Raw genomic sequence first — 22492 nt, forward strand, 5'->3', positions numbered from 1 at the left:
CAATTGTGAAATTCCAGCAGTTGGAGATTATATTCCAGGTTCTGGTTTTCTTTGCCCAGATTCCAGGAGAACGCTGATCCTAAGTCACTCTCCCACCTCTGGGCTTTTGGGCCAATCGTTCTGCTGCCCGCACTGGCCTCCCTCCCTGTGAAGTAACTCTCTTCGACTGTACAAATTCGAACCAACTCTCACCTTTCGTAGAACCTCCTCCACTTCTGGGGGAGCCTGGGCCACTTAAGTGTGTGTGTTGTGTGTGCGCCCATGCATATCTCCACCTCTACCCATATTCTTATCTGTGCCAGGAGAGGGAAAGTCACTTCCTGACCCCCTCCTCCCACACGGTTTATCTGAAGCAGTTGTAAGCACATTCCTGTGACCGAAATCCACAGGCATCAGGCCGACTCTGCATGGAACTTACCTTTCTTAGTCTCAGTTTCCCCATCTGTAATAATCCTCACTTCGTAGAGTTTTATGAGGCTTCACTTATTCATTCAGCGAATACGTACAAAAGAATTTTTATGGGCCAGGCACAGTACTAAGTGCTGGAACTAAATGAGATGATAAGGTGAAGTGCTAAGTTCCACGCCCGGCATGTGGCAAGAGCCCGGTCAGTGTGAATTTTCTCTCCCTCATCCGCACAGTAATAGCTAACAACTACGGATCACTTACGACGTACCATGCACTGCCGGAAGCATTTGTATTCTTATATTTCTCACAGCCAGCCTTTGACGGAGGCATTATTATTACCACCTTCATACTACAGACGAGGAAACTGAAGTACAGAAAGGTGAAGTTATTGTTTTAAGGTCGTGCAGCTACTAAACGGCCATCCAGCCCAAGGTCCATGCTCTGGACCCCTTTAACATACTGCCTGTCTGACTAGAGCTTGCAGCTTCTTCCACAATCAGGGCTGAGCTCACAGCCCCACAGCCATGAGAGAGATGTACGTGCTCATACACACACATCCAGCACATACACACTTAGGCCACAAGTATCAGTGCTCGTGTTCAGTGGCCCAGGCCCAGTGCCAGCCCCACCAACATGAAAGGACACACCCTCCACATATTTGCAATGCTTCCTCTCCACCAGAGCCCAGATGCACATCCCCTACCCGGCGTGGTTCTGACCCAGCCCTGCTGGACACACAAGCACACAGACACAGTCTCACACACGCACCCCTTCCTCAGCGTTCATGGCCAGGACGAGGGGGAAGAGAGAAGGAATTTTATCTGCCGTTTGAGGCTGTGCAGTGGGTTCAACCGAGGTAGGCAAGGTCAGCAGGCAGGGAGGGGGGAGCTGAAGGGGATTGCCTTGGCCAGAGACAAAGGGCCAGGGGAGGGAGGCGGCAGCAGCAGGAGGAGGAGGAGAAGGTGGAGGGGAACACAGTATCTTGATAAACCATGCAAGGTTGAACGGGGGGGATGCAGGGATTGGACTTGCAAGAACTTTCTCAAGCCATAAATTTTCACTGGCTGCTTGAAGCCCGGAGCCTGGAGGCCAGAGGCCGGAAACCTGAGCGAGTCCCAAGACAGCCAATCGCAGGAGCAGCAGGTTCAGGGCCCGGGCCTTGGGTAGGGGGACGGGCACGGGGCTGCCGAACCTCTGGGCTCCAGCCCTGTTTCCCCCCATGCACGGAGGTGAGAGTGGTGCCCTGCTCTGGAGGTTGTTTCTAGGTTACCCTGCAGGGCCAGTTCCCTGTATGTCTCCGTGCACGTCTGTGGATGCGGGCGCTTGTGCGTCTGTGTCCGTGCGGGTGCTTGCGTGGAGTAGTAGAGTGGTTAAAGAACATGAGCTTCAGAGTCAGATGGCACAAGTGTCCAAGTCTGAGACTCCACAGCCCAGCTGCATGACCTTGGGCGCTTGAGTCACTCTCGGAGCCTCTGTTTCCTCATGTATACATGGAGATCATTGTAGCTACCTTGCAGGGTTGGAAGGATGAACTGATATAACACAGGCAACAGGCTGAGTGCAGGGCCTGACACATAGTAAGTGCTCAATAACTTTAAAGATTATTATTATGTTGGACTCACCAACCCCAGAGCCCCCTGAATTCCACCCCAGGGGCCATGGATCCTCAACTCCCAATGAACGTGGTCGCAACCCCCAGATCCCTTTGTGAATCCTATGTCTTCATCAGTGGGCACGGCTGGTTGTGCCCTTCTTGCACACTCAGCCTCCCAAGAGCCCACCGAGGGCACAGTTAGTAGCTCAGGAGCCAACCTAAGGTAACAGACACACAGGGTGCATGTATACACCTGCATGCACACGTGCCAGCACAAACCTGTGCACCTGCGTGGTGCAGGCATGTTTTCACATGTTATTGCATGGGTGCAGATGCCCACACATGCTCTTAGGAACACATGCATTAGCTGAAACACACACATGGGTAGCTGTGATCTTGAACAAATTGCTATGCCTCACTTTTCTTACTTTTAGAACAGGGACACTTGACAGGGACCTTGAGTAGATTAAAGGAAATAATGCCATGGAAGTGTGGGGTAACCTGGAAAGTGCTATGCAAACATTACCATTTGTGCTGTCAATCCTGCCTCCAGAATCACTCCCAAACCCATCTTCCTGGTCCCCGTTCTGCTGCCACCGCTCTAGCCCAAGCCACACCCATGTTTCATCTGGATCATTGCAGTGGCCTTCTCACTGGACACCCTGTTTCCACTCCTTCCACCCTACAGACCACTGCCCACACTGCCAGGTGTGCTTTTATCGGCACATCACTGATGAGACCTCTGCCCCTGCTTAAAGCCTTCGGTGGCATCCATTGCTTCTAGTTCCCCCCTGTTTCAGGAAGTGTTTGGCACAGAGATCAGGCTCTGTAGCCAGACTGGCTGGACTCCTGCTTCTGCACCTTCTGTGACATTGCACCATGACCTTGAGTAAGCAGTTTTACTTCTCTGAACCTCAGTGTCCTCATCTAAGAAATGGGGTTAATAATACGGTAGTTGAGAACATTAAATGAGTTGTAAGACACTGAATTGGGGCTTGGCACAAAACTGTACTATTAGGACACAGGGCTAATTCTAGAACCCTTCTCAGTCTGGCCCCTGCTGACTTTTCTAGCCTCAGCTTGAATAGTACCTCCTCTAGGAAGCCACCTCTCAGCCTTAGCCTAGGACAGGCCTCTCAGTCTCAATACCAGGGCACTCTGGTCATGCTCTAGTGAAATGCTCATCCAGGTGTAACTTTTTGTTCAATGTCTGTCTCCCCCACTGGACAGGAAGCTCCATGAGGGCAGAGCCATGGTTATTTCTGCCCATGGGTCCTGACGCAGAGCGGATGCCCCTTAAATCCCTGTGGAATGGATGAACTTTCTAACACGTGTTCTCAGAAGAGGGCAAGGGCTTCCAAGGAAGGAGAGAAGGATGGATAAAGTAAAGGCCAGTGATCTATGTCCAGGGATGGCCATGTGCAAAAGGAAGCCAAGAGGGCTTCCCTGGTGGTGCAGTGGTTAAGAATCCACCTGCCAATGCAGGGGACACAGGTTCGATCCCTGGTCTGGGAAGATCCCACATGCCGCGGAGCAACTAAGCCCGTGTGCCACAACTACTGAGCCTGCCCTCTAGAGCCTGTGAAACGCAACTACTGAGCCCATGTGCCACAACTACTGAAGTCTGCGCGCCTAGAGCCAATGCTCTGCAGCAAGAGAAGCCGCCGCAATGAGAAACCCTGCACCACAACGAAGACCCAACGCAGCCAAAAATAAACAAATAAATAAATAAATTTAAAGTTCAAGAACTTCTACAAGGTGCCGATGATATTAAAAAGAAAAAAAAAGAAACCAAGAGTTTGGTGGAGAGAGAGCAAGGGCCCTTGTTCTCCCAATCTTGGCTCAGAACTGAGACTTTTTTTAAATCATGACTCTCTGCCTTTCATCTCACCCCATCTCCTGCAGGGAGAAGCTGGGTGGCAGCTGAACAGACAAGTTCAAAGAGTCTGATGCCCTAAAAACTGCCCTGCCTGCCCCTGAGATTTTTGACTAAAGGTGAGTCCTCAGATTTTCCAAGCCTGAGCCTAGTTCAGGGACCAAAATACCAGAAAAGGAAGGCTTAAGAAGGAAGGTAGGAATGGAACTCACATCTCTTGAGCACGTCCTCTGTACCATGAAGAAAGTTGTGCGTATTTGTTTTTCTCATGCTGTCCTTTGGAGTCTGTGAGCCCCTGAAACTCCTGCTACCCAGAATGCTGGCCCAGCATCTGGCACTGGTCCTGCTGCCCGGAGCAGGACTGGCTCCACTTCCCACGTGTTTACTCTGAAGGAAGGCCAGGTACAGACATGGAAGGCTAGGGGCTAAAGAAAACCCAGACGGGCCAAAGTCAAGACAAAGACAAGCAGGTACAGATCATGCAGAGAGGGAGGCAGAGTGCAGAGAAGAAAGACAGATGGGAGAGGAAGAAAGAGTAAAAAGGGGGAGGGAGGGGGAGGGAATGAGAGTGAGTGAGAGAGAAGGACGTGGGAGGAAAAGAATCAAGTGTTTGCATACGGCCAGTGCCCTTGGTCCCCTCTGTCTCCTTCTCTGCTTGTGCCCACCCTGGTGATGAGATGGCGAGGCTGAAGCTTGCTCCAGCCAAACCGTGGGCCATCTGCATGCAGAGCAAAATGAGAAGGCCAGAAGTCTGAGGCCTGGGGCATCATTTCCTCTTTGGTCCCAGGCCTGGTGAGGCAGGGCTGTGGGCACTGGCTAGAGGCCACTTGGGGGCAGGCCCTCATCCTCTGGTGAGCAGCAAGAGGCAGACACTGCTGCCTGGGGGAGACCTTGCTGCCTTTACACTTTCTACGGAAGCGAGCTCTTTCCCAGGCCTGACACAGGGCTGCCCCATGCCTCAGGATGGTGTGGGGGGGTGATGCCCCCTAAGCTCCTACCTCCAGGAGCCTCTTCTTTGCCCGGCACTGATTTAGCTACTCCACACGTGGCTCCCTTTCATTCTCAAAACCACTCAAGAGAGCTTCAGTGGCTTCATTTTAGAGTGGAGGAAGTGACCCTCAGAGAGGAAAAGTGACTTTCCCGCAGTCACACGTCCAGGAAACTGCCAGTGGGACTTCAGTCCAGGTCTGTCTGGTTACAGGGCTGATGACTCTAATCCCCGACCTACTGGAGAGAAAGCGCTGAGGGGTCAGAGGTCCCATGCCTGGCAAGTCCCAAGTAATGTCTGACAGGGAGTGTGATAGCCAGGAGTGGCCTCAAGGGCAGTCGGGTTCTAACCTAGTTCCTCAGTTGAAAGATGAGGAAAATGGTGTCTGAGAGGGAAAAGGGCTTGACTTGTCCGGGGCCACAAAACCTCGTAAGTGACAGGACAGAGACTGGAACAGAGAAATAACTCAGATGGGGGCTTCACAGAGTGAGTTCAAGGGTACCAGAAAGGCCTTCAACATTTTAATTCCCCAAATCCTGGCCTCCGAGGCTCATTTTGATGTGTCTGTGGAAGTAATGGGACCACACACTGGGATTTGGGATTGTCCCAGAAGATTCTTCCTGCATAACTGCTACGTTGACCCTTGAAAGCTGCCAGTCCTAGGGTCTGGGGATGAAGGGGAATCAGCGACCTTGGTCACTGACATCTCAGGCTCAAGGTGCCTCCCCAAGCTTCATCCAGGAGCAGTGTCTCACCGGGCAGCAGGAAGACCAGGAGTTTATGCCGTGCCTCTCACAGAGGAGACAAAGGGCTGCCTGAGCGTGCCAACCAGCACCACAGTCCAGTGCCTTGGTCCCCACCGACACAGGCAGATGAACCCAAGATGGCAGTCCTGGTTGGGGCAACCCCTGCCTTACGCCTTTGGACTTGTGAGTGCTGGGCCTCCTGGGAGCTTTCCTTTGAACTCCACTAATAAGGCCAAGCTGTCCTGAAGCCCCTGCAAATTTTTGTCAGATGTCCCCGGTTCTCCCACACCCAGGGAGAGATATGTCCCGCTGGGTGCTGGGAAAAGGGTGGGCAGGAGGGCCCACGTGGGACCCCGGGGCTTACCCTGCTAGGCATCTCCCATTTCTCAGGGCCTGCCGAGGGGGAAGTTGGCACTCACAGCCTCTCTGCCCCAGAGCAGAGCCCAACCAGGAGATTTTCCCGGTTAGGCCAGTCCATGCTCACTCCAACTCTACACAGGCCTGAAGAGGTGACAACCCTATCGACCAGCTCCTCCTGGCCCCCCATTTACATCTTGATTACATTCCTTGGGAAACCGTCCAGGCCACATTCCGCCTGGCAGGCTGCTGGGAAGACCCACAGAGCACTATGGCAACGCTGGAGAGGCCAGGCCTACTGGCCAGCCGAGCAACAGCCACTAGGCTGGGGAACCTCCCTTCAAGGGCTAGCCTGGATTCCTCAACCCCGCCAACTCCAGGCAGCCCCCACTTATCCACGTGCTCCTACCCCATCCCCCCTCGCCCCACTCCCATTTCCAGCCAAATGTCCAATGCCCAGCTCTCCTTGCCCAAAGTCTCAGGCAGGGCTGCTGTATTTCTCCAAAGCCACTTCCCCAGGCACCACTATTCAGGCCCCAGGTGCAGGAAGGGGCAGTGGAGGGTGCGGAATCCAGTGCGACCTTGGTGCTGCCTCTCATGAGCTGTTCACCGAGAGCGCTGGGCCGCAGCTGTAGCTTTCAAGCTTTTTTCTTTCCCTTTTTCAAAACATAGTTCTGAATTAAGACTCCAGTAAGTCAAAGAGTCAAAAACAAAAAAATTGATTAGTTCCTCAGACTATTTATGTCTTCATAGTGTGGTAGAAAATATTTCTTTTTGGGTGGAACCCTAGAAGCATCTCCCTAGACCCTCCAGAGCTCCTTAGAATATCAGGTAAAGCTTCCTTCTCCAGCACCTCTCCCCAAAACCTCCCCAAGAGAAGCAATGCACCTTCTTTTCTCCTGTTCCTTTGGCTGCCCACAGTCTTTTAGGAGAGGCCAGGGCCAGAAGGGAGGGGAGCGGAGGCCTTCCTCTCCAGCCCCTCACTCAGCTCCCTGTTTGAGCACAGAGGATGGACGAGTAGCCAACCCTCATACCCCAAGTCGTCCTCCTTTCCCCCCTCCCCTCCCTTCCTTTCTTCCTTCCTCCCTCCCTCCCTCCCTCCCTCCCTTCCTTCCTTCCTTCCTCTTTCTCCTTCCCTCCCTCCCTCCCTCCCTTCCTTCCTTCCTTCCTCTTTCTCCTTCCCTCCCTCCCTCCCTTCCTTCCTATATTCGCAGCAGAAACTTTTCAGCAAGCAAAACCTTACGTGAAAGCCCAATGTTGGGTTAGGTAATGGAGGCCTTGTTCTGGTCAGAGGCAACAGAATCCTATAGTCCCACCCACTGGGCTCCCACTTGTGCCCCAGAGGTCCTGGAGGCATCTTGGAGCCTCCAAGGAACAGAGTTTGAAAACCACTGGCATTGTCAGATCCGGCAATCTCTGAATAGACGCCTCTGCTTCCTCTTCACATACCCCCCTTTCTGCCTCATCTTCCCTCCCTTCCTTCTCCCTCTCTTTGGCCTTCTCCTCTCTCCTTTCCTTCCTCCATGGAAGAGCCCTGGGTCCAGTCTGGCGCTGCTTTTCCTGCCTGGGGGCGAGTGGGCACAGGCCTCATTCCAACACTGGGCAGTAATTTTGGGTCCCTGACTTGGCCAGACAGTGTTTGTCAGTCATGTGAGCAGAGGCCCTGGAGCCAGGCATTCCTGCCCAGCCCTTTCAACTGTAATCAAGGCGGGGGGGCTGGTGGCGGCACCAACTCCAAAGGGGAGCTGGAGACGTTTTGTTGTTGTCCCGGACGGTGCGGGGGCGAGGGAAGGTCAAGAACAATGTCAGGTGCAGACACATCCTGGGATAGAAAACCCCTCCCCTCCTGCTGAAGGGTGTGGGACCAGACAGTTGACGCTGCTGTCGGTTGGGATCCTGCTTAAGAAGCCAGAGCCCTCTGAAGTGCCGTGCTGCTGCGGAACTCTCCAGAAAGGACACATGAGAGGGCCCTGTTCAGCCACAGACAGGGGAAGCGAGGGCAGTTAGGGGCTGGGTGCCAAGGTCTGAGCCCGAAGCCTACTCCCAGCCGGGTTACAATCACCTGGGCCATTGCCTTGGCGGGGCTACTATGTTCCAGGCACTGGGGATGTGGTTGCAAAGAAACAGACACAAATCCCTACCCTCATGGAGCTGACATCTCAGTCAGGGAGACAGATAATAAACAGAAGTGTTATGTAGAATAGACAGAGAGTGAGAAGGGCAAAGGGGAAAAATAAATCAGGGAAGGGGCATAGTGAAGGGAGGGGTGGAGGAGGAGAGAGGTTTGAAATAGGGTAGTAAGGGATCTCACAGAGGCAGTAACACTTCAGCAAGGGACTGAAGGAGGTGTGGGAGTGACCGATGCACGTATCCGGTGGAAGAACATTCCAGGTGAAAGGAACTTCAAGTGCACGAGCCCTGGGGTGGTGATATACTGGCATGTTTGAGGAGCAGCAAGGAGGTGGGTCTGGCTGGATAGAGCAATGAGGAGAGTGGTGGGCTATTCTAAGAACTTTAGCTTTTTCTCTGAGTCATATGGGAGCCAGTGCGGGATTTGGAGGCAGGAGAGGGGCACGACCTGATGGAACCATGTTAAGACATCGTCTAGGCTGCTGAGCTGAGAATAGACTACGGGCAAGGGGAAAAGCCGGATGGTGGCCCAGGTGAGGGATGGTGTTGGCACAGACCAGGGTGGAGGGCTTCTGGATACGCTTGGAAAGTAGAGCTAACAGGACTCGATGTGGGAGTGAGAGCTCTCTGTGTGCCAGGTCCTGAATCCAGGGCCCACCCCTTCAGGAGCTCCCCATCGGGGGTGGGGGGCGGTGTACGGCTCGCACAGGATGGCCCTGTGTGCAGGCGATTCCAGGGGGCTACAGAAGCCCAGGGGGAGGCTCTAACCCTGAAATGCTAAAGGGACAGAGAAACTGATCTCTATATAGAGTTTGGGAAGTAGGTCAAAATATGGTCAGAGTCCTGAAGAATCTCAGAATAAAGGCAAAAGAGGTGGAGTGCCTGGGCTGTGGGGAGCAGCCTGATTTCCACGTCAAAGTCATACACTCCTCTTCTCTCGGGGCTGGAGGAAAACTGGAGGCCTTCGGAGCCGGTCTCTGGTAGTACTCCCTCATGGAGCAGTCCCCCAGCCGTTCCCTTATTTGCTGAGTCAGTCAAGGAACATGGATTAGCCACTCCCTGAGCTGTGCTGGGCTGGCAGGCTGAGCTGGCCGGCTGACCTCTCTTATCCCGTAGGACTTACAAGACTTCCTGGGTAGCAAGACAAAAGAGAGAAGTTGCAGCAGTAGGTGAGTTAGTCCCTGAGAGTCAGGGCGGGTGGGCACTGGGACCTGGGCTGCCACCAAAGGCGTGGTTAGTTTTCTCATCAAACCCATTTCCCAAACCGGGCTCCTCCTTCCCTTTGCCCTGGCCACGTCCAGGGACGTGAGCCCCCTACTCCTGGTTCTCTGGAAGGCGGGAGTGCAGGGTGCAGGGCTATGTCAAACCAAGCCAGGGCTCATAAGCTCGAGAGAGGGCAGTTGGAGCAGGCACTAAGCTGCCCCAGCTGAGGGACACAGACCCCCCCAAGCCCTGTGAGAGGAAAGGGCCAAAGTCCCCTGGCCAATGTCTGGTGCAGGACTCTAGCTCTATGTTTCTCAGACCAGAGGGATACGGATAGTTCATGAGTCATACATTATTTAACCTACTGATAGAAGGCAGAGAGCCCATGGAACACTGCCCGCTACCCTCTGTCTTCTCACTTCACATCCTTGTCAGTGAAGCGAGTCGCTGGTTCCAGATTCCAGAAGGTCCAGTAACAACAAAACAACAACAGTAGCTGTTGTTGAGCGAGTCTCTCTGCAGAGTAAAGATCTGGACACTTTACACACACGTTTTGTCTCATTTAAAACCCTACCTCGAGCCAATGAGATGCCAGCTATTAGTGTGATCTTGTTAGAGATGAGAAGACTTAGGCTCAGAAAACTCGAGTTCCCCGTCCAGCACACACGGCTCAGAAGAAGCAGAGCTGGCATTTGAAACAATCCAGGAGCACATGCTCATTTTGGTTAAGGGTGAGCCCAGAGTCGCAAAACCAAAGTTCCCTGGCTGCTCCTGGTGGGGAGGAGTAGAGGAGGACGGGAGCCCTTCTTACTGGAGCTGTCCTCCCCTCTCCTCCCCCACCCACCTCCCTCAGCTTCCCTCGTCCTTATTTTTCTCTTCCCCCTTTGCTGGTTATGCCGAGGTTGTAGAGGCTGGGGCAAGGGCCCCTCCATCTTCCAGATCTAGAGATACAAGGCCTGGGGCTGGGGATTCAGGAGGGGAAATGTTTTGGCTAGAAGATCCAGGGCAGAGGGGGGGATTGGAGGAGTGGGGGGTGTCCCAGGGAAGGAGGATCATGCTTACAGATTTGGGCAAAGCCCCCCAAAGCTACAATGAGGGTCTGACCTGCCTCCAAACCACTGTGGTCTGGCTCCTTCTTGCTAGTAAGGAATGATGAATTTGAGAAATTACTGGAAGGATTGGGGGAAACAATGAATTTCCTCAGCCACACTTGGGATGGGTTTGAGGAGTAAGGAGGCCTTCCCAAAGGCCCGGAGCCCCATTCCTCAAAATTCTTCTCTAATGCTTTACGGGGTGGGTACTATCACTGTATCTGCTTTTAAAATGAGGAAACTGAGGCATAGGGATGTTTAGGAGCTTACCCAAAGTTGTACCATAAGTGGCAGATCCTGACTTGAACCCAGATAATTTTGTTTTGCAGCCATCTGGGTGACTAGCTGAGGTGCTTCCTGAGTTTCTCCTCTGATGGACCGAGGGACAGAGCAGAGCTCCAGGAAGCCCAGCCCTGCCACTCACTGGTTATATGTGGAACCCTGGGCAAGCTATTTCATCCCTCTGAGCCTCAGTCTCCTCATCTATAAAACGGGGCAATAAGAAAACTCCAGCAAGGTTGTATACGAAAGTACCTCTTCCCTACAACCAGGAACAACCCCTGCTCAGTCTCACATTGTAGGGCCTTGACTGGGTCTGACTGTCGGGGCTGCTTTGTGAATCCCCCAGAGGTCTTGATCCTCCTGTGGCCAGCACCACAGGTTGGCTGGACTGGGAGAGGTGAGGCTAGCGGCTGTGGACCTGGGGTCTGACCTTGATCTCCTACCCTGGTTCTGAGCTCTGATTGGTAACAGTGTCCCAGTCCCAACCTTGCTCACCCCTGCTCTGGTCCCTGGGTACCCTTTCTAATGCCTTGGTGACCTGCCCAGTCCCCTAAAGCCCTGAGGAAGCTCTGCCTTGCCCTGGCTGCTCCTCTCAAGGACTAGAATTCAGCCTCCCGGCCCCTATTGGGGTCCTGCCACCCCCTCCTCACCTGCCCTTGGACGTTTTACCATTGGTCATGTCCTCCTCCGACTTCCTGTGGGACTGCAGATCCCATGGCCCCCTGCAGGTCCCCTACTACTGACTGGGGCCACCATCCTTCAGAGAGCCTGTCGGGCCCAGGAAAGACCTGGTTCCTCTGCTCTCCTCTCTGTTGGGTAGGTAAGGCACCGCACCATGAGAAAAAAGAAATAAGGAGTTTCCTACACCCAAGTACAATGGCTGAGTGCTTAGGCTGAGCCAGGAAAGCCTTCTGCCCACCACTGGCATGCCCTCCAACCTCCCCCTCCCAGCCTAGCGGGTGGAAGGAGTGTGAGGAGGAGCGCTGGGAGCTGCTCCTCGGCCCTGCAGACCCGATCTACTTTGTGCCTGGCTCCAGGAGGTAGAGGTCAAATCGCAGCCACGAAGGAGCAGAGGAGAGGAGAGAAGAGGGAGGAGGAGGAAATACGATGAGTCCGGTGGTGGAGAGCTGGGGCCAGGGGGGGCCGGGGAGGGAGGGGGAGCTGGGCCCAGGGCTATTTCTGTACAATAATACAGGGGAAGAGGGCCAAGCTGACAGGACAGTGATTAGTCTTCAGGGAGCAAAGGCGAAGACTCTGCCGGCAAGCCTGGGGCTGGAGGAGCTGGCCTGGGGCCCAGTCCGGTGGGCTGGAGCAATGATTTCAGAGGCCTGGAATCTGAGGCGAGCTGGGCCCATGGACTAGGGAGCAGGAAAGGTGGGAGCAGGGAGAGGGGAGCCAGCCATCCTCCAGGCCCCGCCTCCAAGGCAGGAGGCTGGGAAGGGGGTGTGAGTTGGCCTGCCCCGTCAGCCCAGTCTGCCACCGCGGGGTTATCTGGCTGCTGGTAGGGGCAGAGTTTTTGCAATCCAAGCTTCCTGGGCTCTGGCCTGTGGGGGAGATGTCGTGAGAAAGAGCCAGGAACACAAGGCTCGGAAACCTCAGGGGAAGAGTCAAGCTTGCTTTTTCTTTCCCACGGGATTTCCAGTCATGGGGGCCGGGAGAGGAGGTGTGAGAGGTCAGGGAGTGGGGAGGGATTGCAGCTCATTTCTGCAGCACTGACTCTGTGCTGTGCCTCTTGTACGTTTCCACACTGACGCCTCCTACATACCAGGTGAGGTGGGAATGCTCACACTTGGTTTACACTGAGAAAGCCGAGGCTCAGAGAGTGAAGTACTTTGCCTAATAGCATGCAGCTAGGACGCCCAGAGCCGTATTGGGACCCAGGTCCATCGTACACGAAAGCCCTGGCTTTGGAGACAGTATAGCAAAGTGAGGGGTTAAGAGTCTAAGTTCTCCGCGACAACCGGCTTTGAATCTCTCCCTGGTTCCCTTCCAGCCATGTGAGCTTGGGCAAGTTACTTCCCCTCTCTTAGCCGCAGTTTCCTCATCTGGAAAGTGGAGCTGCTAATAGTACATACCTCCTAAGATTATTCTGAGGATTCAAGGAGTTGATACATGTGAAGCGCCTAGAACACCACACAGTATACAATAACTCATGCGGAAGGAGTATTATGTGAGTATTATGTGCCCTCCGTGGGCACCAATTAGAGAACAGAGTGTGAGAGAGGTGAGGGAGTTGTGTGGGGGAAATACAGGGCAGAGGGTTGCCCCAATCCCTTTAGAACTGGAGCCCTCCCACACGTGGACAATAGTATCAGGAATCTTCCAATATGGGGAGCCCTTGTGACCCAGAAATTTCACTTCTGGGAATTCATCCTAAGGAAATAATGGGTCAAGAAAGCAAAGATGTATGTACCAGGATGTTCATTTTCAGGCTGTTCATTATAGTGAAAAACAGGGGCTTGCTTAAATGAATTATGGCATATTCATACACAGCAGCCATTAAAAACAATGATGTCACTCTTTAGGTATTGATATGGAAAGAGATTCCTGATACAGTTGTTAAGGGAATCAAAGCAGTTTGCCACACTGCAGGTATGTGGGCTCTGGGAGAGGAGGTCTTGGAGGGTTAGGGTTGGGGAGGGGAACTCATTCATATTTGAAATTTGTTTACTGTGAACATTTATTACTTTAATAATTAGAAGAAAACAGCAATGAAACTATTGCCATTTTGAAAAAATAACCTCAAAGGCTCAGAGACTTCCAGCTGGAAAGTGGTTGTGTGTCTGTGTCCTCTGGACATTCAGATGAGGGGTTCCCCGGGCACGAGTGATCTCCCCACTCAGGAGCAGGCCTGTTGTTTCACCCCCTCCCAGTTCTCCCCACCAAGTGGAAGGGCACAGCAAAAGGGCCTGGTGGGATCAGACAACCCTGGCATCTGCTGCTGAAACAAAGTTTCAAAGTGACCAACCAAGGCCAACGTGACCTTCCACCTCAATTCATTCATTCGTGTATTCATTCATTCAAATACCAAACGAGCACCTACTATGTGGCTAGACTAAGTGATGAGGACACAACAGTGAATAAAATAGACAAAATCCTTGCTCTTGTGGAGCTGGTGCTTTAGTGAAGGCAGACAGACAATAAAGACAGATTATATAGAGAGTCTATTGGATGGCAATAAGTGCTCTGGAGAAAAATAAAACAGCAAATGATAAGCATGAACATGAAGTGGGGTTGCAATTGAAAACTAGAGTGGTCAGGGAAGGCTTCCCTGGAAAAGTGACATTTAAGTCAACACCTCAAGAAGATGAAGGAACGAGCCACGTGGATAGTTGGAGGAGGGGCATTCCAGGCAGAGGGAACAGCCCTGGGGCTGGGGGGTATTTGGTGTGTTGAAGTATAGAAAAAAGACCAAGCAGGGGTAGCAAAGGGAATAGGAGTGGTACATGAGTACGAAGAGGGAACAAGCAGGAAAGCAGGCAAGGCTGTACCAGACAGGGAAAGGTTTTGGGTTTTCCTGTGAGTTAAATGGGAGCCAGTGCAGGGTTTTGAACAGGGTAGTGCCCACTATTTTAACAGGAGCACTTTGGCTGCTGCCATGCAAACAGGCTGCAGGAGGAAGGGTTAAGGAGAGAAGCAGGGAGACCAGTGAAGGTATTGTTCTGAGCACCACCTATGGCCGTCATCGATGCAAGAGGTGATGGTAGCTCAGACCATGGCAGTGGAGGTTGTGAGGAGTAACTGGCATCATAGTCCCTTTCTACTCTGACAATCTAGGTCCAGATTCCCCCACCAAATCCAGAATGAGCTGTGACAACCTTTCCTCTTTAGTGAGAATAATACACACAGTGTATCCCAGTATCAGAATGCCCTTCTTAGTCCCTCTCAGCCCCCACCTGCTCCCAGGACCTGGCCCGCCCCTCCAGCCGAGGCTAAGGCTGTCAGCTCCAGGAAGGTAGGGTCTTTTGCCTGTTTGGTTCACTGCTGTACCTCCAGGACCTACAACAGTGTCTGGTACTCACTTGGCACTGAATGAATGAATGAATGAATAAACAAAGAGTGCTGTGGCAGTCTAGAGGAGGGGGTAAGGAATTCTGTTGGATGGTGGGAGGAGGAGAGGGGTGGGGATGAGTGGGCACATCTGATCTGCCTACTCAGCCAGGTCCCTGCAAAGTAATCCGGGACTCCAGAACATACGCGCAAGTGCAGGTGGGCCCTTCCCCTCTCAGCCTCGCTGACTGACCATGAGTGTGAATGTTGGCCATCCCATTGCTTGGTCATGGGAGAAAGAGAAATGGTCACCTTGCTTTCCTGCTCGAACAGGATCACTCCCATCTTAGAAGTAGGGAAGCAAGTTTAGGGGAATGTATAGAGTCAGGGTCCTGACTGAGGAACAGGAATTGGGGACAGACAGAGTCCAAAGCTTGGGCCCATCCCAGTTCTGGAAAACAAGTAGAAACCATTTTTTCACCCTCCCTCTCTGTCCTCCACTCTCTCCTTCCCTGCCCTCCTGGCACAATCCTCCCCCAAGAGCCTTATTCCCATTCAACAATATGCCTTCCCAACCTCCCTGTCCTCCCTCTTGCTGATTCTTCACCAGACTCTCCACCGGCCCTTTCATTCCTCACTCCCTTCCGTGGAGATTCCCCATAATCTTGAAACTATCTCTGACCTCCTTTCTTAGCAACCACCTGATTCTTTGCAGACACCATCACCCTCATCTCTGCAATCTGCAGAGGGAAGGGCAGATCGGCTGTCTTCATCAGACCATGAGCACACCATTTTCCTTGTATGTTATTCATGGTTATGCTGTGAGCCATTAACGTGATCTGGGGCGAGTCTTACAAAGACTTATCAAGCATGTTACCAATAAGATAGGTAAGAAACTGTATCTCACTATTGTTTTCTTTTGCACTCTCCTGCTCATTCGTCATTCAGGACTTCCGGTTAAACATGGCAGATCGAATAAATACATTTAGTGCTGTTCCCTCCCCAAGTCCCACTAAAATGACAGTAAAGAGATTTCGAAGAGACATTAAGTTAAAAGACTAAGAGAATAGCAGAGGAGGCAGACAACTGCAACAAAATATTGAAAGTTGGCAAGCAGATAGAAGAGGACCAGAGAAAGGGGAAACCCAATGTGGCAGTGTGGGAAGCCCAGAAGCAGACTGATTTGTTCCATAAAACTCCAGAACTGCTTAGGAACGAGGTTCACCAGATACCTCTGGAAGTGGTGGTGTATTGGGGCTGAAAACAAGTGGATTGGTTGAAGGTCTGTGTAAGAAAAATGAGACTTCCAAATCCCTCCTTCCACATTGGCAGAACACCAGAGATCTACTCTCCAGAGAGGCTGGATGTGGAGATGCCGGCCTCAGCTGAAGATAGGGATGCATCACTGAAACAGGAGAATAAGATGATCACCGACATGCTGAACAGTGAGGTCTCCAGCATACTCTTCCTCACTCCAGTCCAAGAACACTGGCAGCCATGATACTATGTCATTTCTACTCCCCTGCAAGAGATTGGAGGCTTTCTTTCTGGGGAATCTGATATTTGGATGTTCCCTAAAAAGACCAGAGAACTCAGTCTACTGTGATCAGCCTTCTTAGTTCCTTACTTTTAAAAATGAGCTGACACTTAGGGATCACAAGACATTTGAGGAAACCTTTTAATGTAGAAGACAGAAAGCAAAACAAACAGAAAATGAATTCAGAGAAATTAGAAACAATGCAGGGAGCAGAAGAAAACTAAACACAAACAGCCACAACATCTCAGTGGCTTGGAACAGCAAATGACCTTTTGCTCATGTCATATGTTATATGCATGTTGACTAAAGTTCTGCTCTATGTGGTCTTCACTCCAGGGTCTGAATCGAAGGAGCAGCTGCTATCTGGGGTATCATCAGGCTCAGAGCAGAGAGGAAAGCAAGATGGTAGAATCACACAGTGACTCTCAAAACTTCTGCTCAAAAGTGGGGCATGTCAATTACACTCACCTTACATTGACCAAAACAAGTAACATGTCCAAATCTGATGTCAACAGTGCAGGAAATATAGACAGGCCTGACGGACACATGTAGCGAATATTTTGTCAATACCAGAATATATCAGAATTCATGAAACAAAACCAGGAGACAGTCAAAGAAAAAAGAGAGAGAGAGTTTATAAATTACCAATATGAGAACATAAATACAAAATTAAATAAATGGTTAGGAAGATCAAGTTGACAGCAAAAAGACAAAGGAATGAAAAATCGAGAAAATTAGAACACTCCAATATCTGAATAAAAGGAATACCACCAAGAAAGAAAAGAGACAAGAAAGAATAAGAAACTAGTAATGAAATAGTTCAATTGCATTTCTCAGGATGGAAGGATATAAATTTCTGAATTGAGAGGGCACAAGTATCCAGCACAGTCAATGCAAAAAGACAATAACAAGGCACATCCTTTGTGAAATTTTAGTACACTTGACAAAGAGATCCTAAAAACTTCCAGAAAGAAAAAAAATAGGTGCATACAAAGTCTCAAGGATCAGAACAGCATCGAACATGAATTCTGATAGATTCTGGTATTGACAAAATATTTGTTACCCATGTCCATCAGGCCTGTCTATATTTCCTGCACTGTTGACATCAGATTTGGACATGTTACTTATTTTGGTCAATGTAAGGTGAGTGGAATTGACATGTCCCGCTTTTGAGCAGAAGTTTTGAGAGTCACTGTGTGATTCTACCATCCTGCTTTTCTGGAGGCTTCCAGAAGAGGTGCTTCCAAGGGAAAGATGTTTGAACAGACTGAGATGAGATTTACTCTTCTGGCAGACAGTTTGCCGATGGATTAGTTATAAGTACACAGAAAATCAATCAAACACACACCAAAATTGAGACAGTTATTAATTCTGGGGAAATACAAAATTTATTCAATAAAGGGCATGTAATCATAGGACACCTCAGGGTTTATAGTTATGTTAATGTCAGCACTGAAGATTGATATAGCTACATCAGGACAATGGGAAGAAGGGAAGTGCTTATGTGTAGTCAGGTTGACGAGAAGAGAGTGAAATCCTTGTCTTCTAGAATGAAAGGTCAATAGATGATATCTAAACCTGAAAAATCAAGATATATCAGAACATAATTTAGAAATAATGGAGAAGAAGGTAAGAAAAATATTTTTCAGCTAAAAGGGATGAAAATATTTGCCTCCGAGGAGAGGGAATTGGGTATAGAAAGTACTAGGGAAGAGATCTGGTTTTTGTTATAAGCCTTTCAAACTATGTACATTCACAAAATTTTTTTTTAATTTTATTTTCCTAATTCATTGTGAGGTTGAATACCTTTTAACATGTTTATTGGTCATATTTGTAATTCCTCTTTTATAAATTCCATGATCAAATCTTTGCCTATTTTTCTTTTGGGCAGCTTGCCTTTTTAAACATTCATTTCTAGGAGTTCATTATAAATTATAGGTCCATACATTAATTCATTCAACAAATATTAATTGAACACCTATTGTATTCCACACATGTGGTAAGTGCTGGAGATACAGCAGGCAACAAGATAGGCCAAGTCTTCGCTCTCACGGAGCACACATCTAAGTGGGGCCAGGGAACAAGTGAACAAATACACAGACACGCTGCTTTCTGATAAGAGTAAGTGCTCTGAGGAAAAGACAAGAAGGTGACAAGATGGATTGTGAAATGTGGGCGTGGCTTCTTTGGATTGGTGGTCTGAGAAGGTGAAATTTGAGTCATTCAGGCCTCAGGAGGATTTGGGGACAGATGTACCATTTCGGACACCAGAAATAGCAACTGTAGATGTGCTAAAGTGGAAAAAAAAAAAAAAAGGAGGAGTGATAGAGGAACAGGAGGAAGACCACTGTGAATAAAAGTTGCCAATCATTCCTCCAAATCTGTCACTTGTTTTAACTTTGTTTATGTTGTCTATTCTCACATAGACATTTCAGAATTTTGATGCCATCAAATTTATGTCTTTTTCATTTACAGCTTCTGTTTCTTGTGGTTTCTTTAAAAGAAGATTTTCCCTTACATCAATATTATAACCATACTTTTCAATATTTTTAGAATAGCTTCATAGTTTGTGTTTTACATTTTTGCTTTTAATTTGTCTGTAATCTGATTTTTAAGTGGTGTGAAGAAAGGATCCAATTTTTTTCTTAAATGGATAGCCAATTGCCTCAATACCGTTGATTGAATAGACCATTCTTTCCCTATTGATTTGAAAGGCCACCTTCATTAAATACCAGATTACCCCGTACCCATGGACGTGTTTCTGGTCTCTATTCAGTTGCTTTGTTCTACATCTCTATCCCTGCACTAGGTCTGATTATTAGGCCAGTAATCCTGCCTGAGGCTAAATTGGCTATTCAGGGCCCTTGTCCATTCTGACTGGTCTGAGCTTATGCCACACCCATTGTTATCCATCTTGAACAAGAGCCCTAGCACACACTTTTCATTCCCCAAAATGTATAAAATATTTTGATATGTGGCAAAGCAAGTCGCCCTTTTCATGGTTCTTCCCTTTCAAAATTGTCTTAGCTATTCTTGCACATTTTCTCTCACACATGAATTTTCTAATCAATTTGTCAAGTTCTGTGAAGACTCCTGCTGGGAATTTGACTGTGATTGAATTAAATTTATGGATTAGCCTGGAAAGAATTGATATCTTTACAATATTGAGTCTTCCCATCCAGGAACATGTATGTTTCTCCATTTATTTAGATCTCTTTAAAAGTTCTTCAGTAAAATTTTATAGTCTTCTTTTTATACATCTGGCATACTTCTTGTTTGGATTTTCCTAGATATTTTACAGTTTTGTTGCTTTTGTGAAAGGAGCCCATTTATCTCTTTTATTTCTAGTTGGTTGTTGCCGGGTTCTATTGATTTCTTTTCAAATTAACTTCATTTTAAAACAGTTTTAGATTTATAGAAAATTCCAAAGATAGTAAAGAGAGTTCTCATATACCTCACACCTCATTTTCCTTATTTTTAACGACTTAACATGACTACAGTACATTTGTTACAATTAATGAACCAATATTAGTACATTATTATTAACTGAAGTCCAGAGTTCATTCATAATTCCTTAGTTTTTCCCTAATGTCCTTTTCCCGTTGCAGGAGTGCATCCAGGGCACCACATTACGTTTACTTGTCATGTGTCCTTAGGCTCCTCTTGGCTGTGACAGTTTTCAGACTTTCCTTGTTTTTGACGACCTGGACAGTTTCAAGGAGTACTGGTCAGATAATTTATAGAATGTCCCTCAGTTGGGAATTACCTAATGTTTTTCTCTTGATTAGACTGCGGTTATGTGTCTTGGGGAGGAAACACACAGAGGTAAAGTGCCATTTTCATCCAACATATAAAGGGAACAATTAATAAGACCTCCCACTGTTGATGTTAACTGTGACCATCTAGCTGACTTATGTTTGTCAGTTTTCCGCATTGTAAAGTTACTGTCCCCACTTTCCACACTGTACCCTTTGGGAGACATGACTACAGGCAGCCCATACTTAAAGTGTGGGGAGCTATGATCCATTTCCTCGAGGGCAGAGTACTTATGTAAAATATTCGGAATTCTTGTGCCCAAGAGATTTCTCTCCTCTCCATTTATTAATTTATTCAGTCATTATATCTATCAGTATGGACTCATAGATATTCATTTTATACTTTGAGTTGTAAAATCCAATACTACTTTCTTTGTTTTGTTGCTCATAATTTTACTTTGTCCATTGGTCACTCTTACAGTTGGCTCTTGTGCTCCTTTGACATCCCCCCAACAATGTATGGGTTTTGTTTTCTTGTTTTGGGTTTTTGGGTTTTTTTGGTGCTATCTTACTTTCTGATACTATAAGATGCTCCAGGTTTATCTTGTATAATTCCTGCACCAGCCCTGAAGTCAGCCATTTCTTCAAGGATGTCTGGTTCCTTTTATTGGAGGATGGTATTACAAAACAAGATCTGGGCACTAGGTGTGCTCGTTGCTACCAAAGTATCATTGCCTCTAGGCTCACGCAGCTGACAGAACAAAGAAATACCTGTGTGTATACTAGCCCATGTGTATACACATATCTATAAATATTTCTATATGTAACCATCCAGATCTATATATCAAGCTAAACATGAGTTCACACTGGTGTCCTCAACTCTAATCCATTGCCACATGGATGATTACCATACTACACACCTATTAGAATGGCTAAAATTTCCAAACTGACCATACCAATTGCTGACAAGGCTCTGAAACAATAAGATACTCCAGGTTTCTCCACTGTAAAGTTACTTTCCCCCCTTTCCATATTGTACCATTTGGGAGTACAGTATATATATATTGGGGTATATATATATATATATTCCCATATACTATACATGTATCGTGGTATTAGAATTGTTAACCCATATACCCTTGTGGGAAACAACTTTATCAACTGTAGTATAGTGCTTATGTACAGGGTTGTTTTTTGTTGTTTTTTTGTTTGTTTACATTGTCTTACAGACTATGCTGATTTCCAAAGTTACTGTGGTCAATACCTTTTCCCCTCACTGTCCTTCAGTGAAATTGTTTCATATGTTTGCAGTATGGTTAGATTCTCTTGTAACATTCTGCATTCCATCCTGGGATCCCCAATCCCCTGAATGATTTTTTTAATTGGCATACATTGAGATTCCCTCTTTGTGCTGTAAAGTTCTATGGGTTTTGAAAAATGCAGTTATATATCCACCACTACATATCATACAGGTATTTTCACCACCCTAAAAGTCCCCTGGCTTCACCTATTCAACTCTTACCCTATCCTTTGAACCCCTGCCAACCACTGACCTTTTTACTCTGACAGTCACTGTAGCTTTGCCTTTTTCAGAATGTCATATAATTGTAATCATATAGTATGTAGCCTTTTCATACTGGCTCCTTTCACTTAACAATATGAATTTAAGATTTACCCATGTCTTTCTGTGGCTTGATAACTCATTTCTTTTTAGCAAAATAATATTCCGTTGTCAGGATGTATCCCAGTTTGTTTATCCATTCACCTGTTGAAGAACATCTTTGTTGCTTCCAGTTTGGGACAATTATGAATAAAGCTGCTCTAAACCTTTGTGTGCAAATTTTTGTGTGGGCATAAGTTTTCAAATCAGTTAATACCTAAGAGTGCAATTGCTGGATTATACGCTACGACAATCTTCAGCTTTGTAAGAAACTGCTAAGCTATGCATTCCCAGCAGCAATGAGAGTTCTTATTGTTTCACATCCTCATCAGCAATTGGTATGGTCAGTTTGGGAATTTTAGCCATTCTAATAGGTGTGTCGTGTTATTTTAAGCAATTCCCTAATGAAATATGATGTTGGACATATTTTCATATGCTTATTTGCCATCTATAGATCTTCTTAATGAGGCTGTCTGTTCAAATTGTTCACCCATTTTTAATTGGTTTGTTTTATTTTTGCATTTTGAGTTCTTTGTGTATTTTGGATACAAGCCCTTTATCAGATATGTGTTTTTCCACTTCATCCAAGTTATCAAATTTGTGGGCATAGAGTTTTTCATAGTATTTCTTTATTATACTTTTAAGAGTATGTGAGATCAGCAGTGGTAATCCCTCTTTCATTTCTGATATTTGTAATTTTGTATTTTCTCATGTTAGCCTGACTAGATGTTTAGCAATTTTATTGATATTTTCAAAGGACCAATTTTTGGTTTTGTTGATTTTCTCTGTTGTTTTCCATTTTTCAATTTCATTGATTCTGTTCTAATATTTATTATTTCTGTTCTTCTCTCTTTAGGTTAAATAGCTCCTCTTTT

Source organism: Grampus griseus (genome assembly GCF_964374135.1).
Source record: "Grampus griseus genome assembly, chromosome: X".
Classification (NCBI taxonomy): domain Eukaryota; kingdom Metazoa; phylum Chordata; class Mammalia; order Artiodactyla; family Delphinidae; genus Grampus; species Grampus griseus.